The following is a 6,455-nucleotide window of genomic DNA, read 5'->3' as shown; positions in this document are numbered from 1 at the left end:
CCCCAGCCCCAGCCCCAGCCCCACCGGGGCCCTCGCCGGCGCCTGTCCTAGATGAGGGATGCCCAGGGCACTGTAGCTCCCCTCGCCCCATGGGGCAGGGGCAGCCTCTCCGGAGAGCCTGCCCTCTCAGCGAGGGGAGAGGGGCTGGGGAGGCCTGCGGCCCCGAAGCCGGATGGGAGCTGTAGTCCGCTCCCTCCCTGGGATGCCGGCCTCTTGGCATACCCCCCCCACCCCCCTCCAAAGAGCTGGCTAGTTTCTGATTTCATTTTGTTTGCATCGTTACAGCCGACCTGGGAGACGGGTAGGTAAGGCAGGGATGCTTCCACCCATTTGGCAGATGACGCACAGGCTTGGGAAGGACCAAGGTGAATTGAAGGACTGAGGGTGAGGAAGCCCCGAAGCTAGACCCTGGAGTGGGGCTGGCCTGGTAATGTCACCATAGGCTTGTTAAACTTGGGCGGCCCGCCTGGAACGTGAGGACGAGGGCCAAGGAGAGGTCGAGGCTGGGCCGGAGGAGGTGGGAGAGGGGAGGGACGGACTGTCCAGGGATATTTCTGACTTCTGCCCAGCTGTCTCCAGCTGGGCTGGGCTAGACGCCATGGGGCCATGGGGCTGTCCAAGAGGAGGGATCAAGGGGTGGGGCATTTTAGTGGCTTCAGACAACAAATTCTTCCTTTGAAAGATCTCTTTGGAGATTTGCCTGCCTCCTCGGTTTGTCCGTGTTGAGCAGGGAGGCGCTCTGTGAAGATCTGTGGAGCTGGACTGAACATCCCTGGTAGCACACAGGGGGCTTCCTTCGCAGTCTCCCATTTGCTCTGCTCAGAGACCTGCCCTGGGGCAGGGCCAAGGTCTGTGCAATGGTCTGTCTCTCCCAAGTCAGTCAAGTGGGGGAAGGGGAGCCAGGATTCAAACCCAAATCTGGGGATGCTGTCATTGCCTCTGTGTCTCCCGGAAGGGAGCAGGGGACAAGGATTGGAGGCCGTGTTGAGCACTCCTGGCTCCTACCTGAGGCCGGCTGAGCTCTCCTTAAGGGCCAGGGCTGGGGAAGGGCTCCCAGGAAGGGTTCTCACCCTCTGTAGCCACAGGGGGGAGCCAGAGACCAGAGGAGGGCCTGGTGCTCAGGACAGGACCAAGTTCCATTTCCTGGGGAGTGACACATAATGCTGGGCAAGATTGAAGGCGGGAGGAGAAGGAGACGACAGAGGATGAGATGGTGGGATAGCATCACTAACTCGATCGACATGAGTTTGAGCAAGCTCTGGGAGTTGGTGATGGACAGGGAAGCCTGGCGTGCTGCAGTCCATGGGGTTGCAAAGAGTCAGACATGACTGAGCGACTGAACTGAAGACACAGGGCAAGGGTCCTGGGTGGAAGATGGGCCGTTCCTCCTCTGCCCCTTTTGGACACCTTGATTCACCCCCCCCACACCATGGCCCCCAGGGGTCAGCACTCAAGGGCCAACGTGAGGTGAGGCCTCTGGGTCTAGCTCACTCCCTCTATGACCTTTAGCCTCTCTGAAAGCCAAGTTCTCAAACAAGTCCGTCCCCCGGCCCTTCAGACTCCATCCCCATAGTACAGCTGAGGGAAAAACAGCCCCAGACAGCAAAAACTGAGTTCTGCTGGGGTCTTCATGGGGGCAGAGCAGGGACTGGCACTGGGGACTCCCCACCCATCAGGTGCATGATTCTATTTGGTCCTGTATTCGCTTTTTTGTCACATCCTTGTTTCAAGCCTCAGTTTCCTTGTCCATGAAAGGGGGTCAGGTCTGACTCTGCCCATTCCTTGCAGTTGTAAGGCCAGAATGCCCCTCAGGACTCATTCTGTGTCTGAACCCCTCTTCTGGCCTCGACAAGCAGCCAGTCCTCCCTTGCTGTCAGAAACAGCTCTGGGCCCGCTTTGCCCAGCAGATCTGTTCTCTGACCCTGTGTGTGGCAAGGACCCTGGACTAGCAGGTGGGTGCTCCAGGGAGGAGGGAGTCTGAGCAGGAGACCTCCGCCATCTCCATCTTCCCACCTCATCCTTATTCACACTCTGGTCACTGCCTCCTGCAGGGCCACCTGTTCCCTGCATAACTTGTCTCCCCTCTGAGTGCCCTTGGCGTGGGGTTGCTGGCACTAGCTCTCACCCAGCCCTGGGGGCAACAGAACTTGCATTCCTATGGTGCTTCTTAGCATTTCAAAGTGAATGTAGATCTGTTATCTTCACAAGGGCCCTGCCAGAAGGAGGGAGTTAGCAGGCCCTCCCTCTTTAACAGATTGCTACCTTGAGGCTGGGGAGGTGGGTGGTGGCTGGCGTTCCTTACCAGGTTCCAGGCCTAGGCCAGTGCCTGGCAGCAGAAGGCAGTGTGTGGCACTCAGACTCTGGGGACAGGGGACAAGGAAAGGCCAGCCTGCACTGGACTTGATGCATGTAGGCTTCTGAGAAGGGTCTTAGATGGTTAGAAAAGGAAACTGTCAGTTTAATGACCCAGGCCTGGCAGAAGGGACGGTTCAGATAAGGCAGGGCCCCAAAGAGGACGAAGACAGAGCCCAGTGGCAGGGAACTCCGGTTTTCTGACCCCCACAGAGCATAGCCTTCTGGGTCTGGGAGGGGCCCAGACACAAAGCAGGCTCCCAACTCACATCTACACCCACTTCTTAGGCCTCCCAACCCTGATCTGTGGCACCCTTTTCCCCAAGGCCAAGGTCCAGCTTGGTGACTGACATGAGACTCTCCCAGCCCTGCCCCCAGAAGCGCCTCTCAGCAGATGCCCGGCAGGTAGCTAGAATGGCAAGCTACCCCTGCCCTTGGCGGTGCCAGAAGTGCAGCGCCACCTCCTGGCCCAGGAGCCAGAGAACAAGGCGGGGCAGCCGTGGGATCCTTAGCCCTGCCTACTGTTGAGTGATTTCTGTCTGTCTGAGTCTCTCTGTGCACTAGAGAACCACTCCAGCTCAGGTATGGGCGGCCAGTGGTACTGGGAGCGGCCTCCAGTGGCGGCTGGAGCTTGTCTCTCTAGGACGAACGCGTGGTTGGAAGGTTGGGAGCTCATGTAGAGTTTCACAGCTGCTCAGGACTCTGGGTTTTACTTAAATGTGTGTATTCCTGGTGGTCCAGTGGTTAGGACTTCGGGCTTTCACTGCCGATGGCACGAGTTCAATCCCTAGTCATGGAACAAAGATCCCACAAGCCTCCACGCACCCTTCCCATGCCCACCTCGAAAAAAAAAGTGTGTTTGCTACAGTGGCTTGGAGGGAGGGGCTGATGGAGACGGTGGGGTTGAGGGTCCCCAGTCCCCAAGCGAGTCCTTGGCAGCCTCACAGGCCCACTCCCCCGCCCACCCCAGCACAACAGGGGTGTATCCTTTGAAACGTCCACGCTCCAAATGGATGGACATATGGTGATTTCATCATCCTGGCTTTTCTTCCAAAAACCTTCTCTGTGCTGCTCCTACACACCATAGGGACTCCCACGCCCCACAGCCACAGCGGCTGCAGCCCCGTGTGGTTTTCTAATTATCAATCCTTCTGGGCGCACAGGAAGCCAGGCTCAAGGCCCCCCCCCCCCGCCCCCACCACCACCCCTTCTGGCCCTTGGCCGCCACCAAGTCTGGGAGCTGCTTTAGGGAAGGGTGGGTCCTGCCTGCTTTGTTCTGGGAATTGGGTGGGGTCTTGGGCTCCTTGCACCCTCACCAGCCTCCCCGAGGTGCTCAGGAAAGGTGGCCACTCAAGTTAGGTATCCATGGGCCCTGCCTCTCGGAAGCAGGGATCACTGTCTGCCTTCAGTGCCTGAAGAAAGACTTAGGAGAGGAGAGGACAGATGAGCCCCAGCAAGTGGCAGAGCTGGGATATGAACTCCTGCCTGTCTGCCCTAAGGTGCTGGATGGATGGGTGGGCTGCCTAATCCTCTCACAGTCGGGTGGCCTTGGGCACATCCTCAGACCAGCCCCTGTGAGGTAAGAGGCGGGCACAGGGTGGGATTCATGATTAATTTTTTTATTAAAGAGCAGAACTGTTTATTGCTCTCACATGGAACCTCCAGGTATAAGACAGAGCTGCTGTGTGGGTCCCTGAGGCAGTGGGTAGACCCTCTTCCTCTCTGGCACCCTGCGATCTGAGGTACCATGTGAGCAGACTGCCCCAAACGTCTCTGACTCCAGGAGTGCTAGGAGGCAGCTGGAAGGAACCCTGACCTGACCCCAGTCCGGCCTCTGAAGAGGTAGCCTTTTACCCAGGACCCTGGCCAGGTAGGGAGCCGTGGAGGAGGCAAAGGGGTGGGGGCTGGCCCTCCCCTCGAGGGTGGCCACAGCTCAGTCCACACCCACTGGCCCTCCTGAACCCCATCATGGCCAGGAGATGACTCCTCCACAACCTGTAAAACCCAAACCAAGGCATGAATTCCAGGGCTGCCGTCGGCCTCTGGTCAAGCCTCAGCTCAGCATTCCCGTGCTGGGACATGAGGGGTGGAAGCCCCTAGGTGGCCGGAGGTGAAGGGGCGGAGCAGGCAGGACAGCACTTCTCACACTCAAGGTACAAGAGAACCTGTCAGTCCTGTTTTTTGTGCTCTAATAGCTTGGATGAGCATCTCCGCCTCTCAAGTGACTGTAGAAACCAAGGGGCTGCCCCAAGTTTTCAGGATCCCAGGCCTGAGTGACAACATTTAATCTTCAAGGTGGGTTTCTCAAGCCTGCATCTACTGCTGCAGGCTTTGGGGGATGCAGTGACCTCTCAGCTTTGCTTTTCCTTTTAAAGAGTATTTTCTATTGGAAACTTGGTGGTGTGTGTGCTCTTGGAGCTGGGCAGACCCACCATACTTGCTCTTCAAGCTCTCCTAAATCTCAGGTTCTTGGCTGTCAAATGCAGAGAATGCTGACCTTCCAGGTCAGGAGGATCAGAGTCAACCCTCTGAGTGGAGCGCTCGGCCTGGCCCTCAAAACCCACAGGCACCTGCTCACATCCTGTCTCTTGCCACAAATGTGCCTGGAGCGGATTCCACCCCAATTGCACCTCAAATCTGCACCTTCCTCGGCGTTGGCTCCAATTTGTCACCCTCTGCTCTGCGGGTACAAACAGTCCCCCATCTGTGACGTTGGCTGGCTTCACCCTTTGTAGTTTTGTTGTTGGTGTTATCTGCTTGGTCTGCCTTCAAAGTACTGCCTCCCCTGTCTCTAAACCACCCTGGGGCCAGCACAGAGCCCAGTATTCCGTGTCTGCTTGCCCCCTCCAGGTGCCCGTGGGCACCCACCTGTCTGTCCATGGCTAGGGTGGAGCCCAGGTTGGAGGTGATGTAGTGAAGATCATGGCAGGGGAGGCACCTGCTCCCCCAACCCCTGGGGGCGGGCGAAGCCTAGTCCCCAGTCATCAGAGGCTCCCCCAACCTCTTCACCCCATCCTTCCCCCCCAAATAAACGATTCCTGCTCAGCCCCCACCGAGCACAAGGAAAGGGGGTTGTTGGCCCCATTTGTAGGCCTGACCCTGCTGGGCTTGCCAATCTGTCTCTGCTGGTATCTTGGCCCCCACCCCCTGCCTGTTCTGCCAGTGCCCCGGCAGGCACTGTGGGGAGCAGGCCCTGGGAAGAGACATCTCAGAGCCAGAAGCCAGCTTCAGCACAATTTAACTTTTTTTAATGCAAGAAAAAAAGTCTTGTCTTCAGTTGCTTTTTCTCCCCACAGGCAAGTGTGGTTAAACCACTGAAACTTCAACAGTGAATTCCCGACGAGGCAGCTGCCTCCACCCTCCTGATACTGTGTGGGATGGGGGCCGAGGCCAGCTACAGGTAACAAGGCCAGTTCCTGGGGATGCGGACCCAGTGGAAGCCTAGAGAGCAGCACTGGGAAGGTGGGTCGGGTCAGAGGTCGGAGTGAAGGAGTCCCTGAGACCCCCGAGGGTGTGCCGGTGGGAAGCCGGCTGCCCTCGCCATAAGGGCTCTGCGATCACGATCACAGCCCTGGAGGCCAACTGCTGGCCCGCAGGAATGTCCACTGGCCCCAGTGGGCTCAGGTTTCTTGCTACTCAGCCTCGGGGGCGCCATCCTAAGGGCGTCCAAGTGGAGCCCTACTTAGGAGGAAGGCAGGTGGGAGAGGGTAGGGGCTGGACCATCCCTGGTCTCTGGCCGCCAGGCCCGGGCTGGAGCACCGAGCCACACTAGGTTCCTAAGAACCCACCGCCCACCAAAGTGGGGCAGGGAGGTGTGCCAGAATGTCCCAGGGAAGCGAGAGGGTGAAGCAGGGGACGCGGCTTTATGGGGTCCCCGGTGGGGGTGTGCTCCACACGCACCCCACCTCCCACGGCTCCTGAGTGGAGTGTGGGGAAGGAGACAAAACTCACAGCTTCTGAACAAGTGGCTGGAAAGTTACCAGAAAATTCAGTCAAGTATGAAAGGAGTTACCTTATAAAAGAAGAACTAGCTTACATAATTCTCTGGAAGACATTCTCCACTCCATGCCCCCTGCGCCCCTGGGCTCCCCGCAAAAAGGGCA

Source organism: Giraffa tippelskirchi, chromosome 10, assembly GCF_054371585.1.
Source record: "Giraffa tippelskirchi isolate mGirTip1 chromosome 10, T2T-mGirTip1v1.2.pri, whole genome shotgun sequence".
Taxonomy (NCBI): Eukaryota; Metazoa; Chordata; class Mammalia; order Artiodactyla; family Giraffidae; genus Giraffa; species Giraffa tippelskirchi.
Note: the sequence above shows the minus strand (reverse complement) of the source record.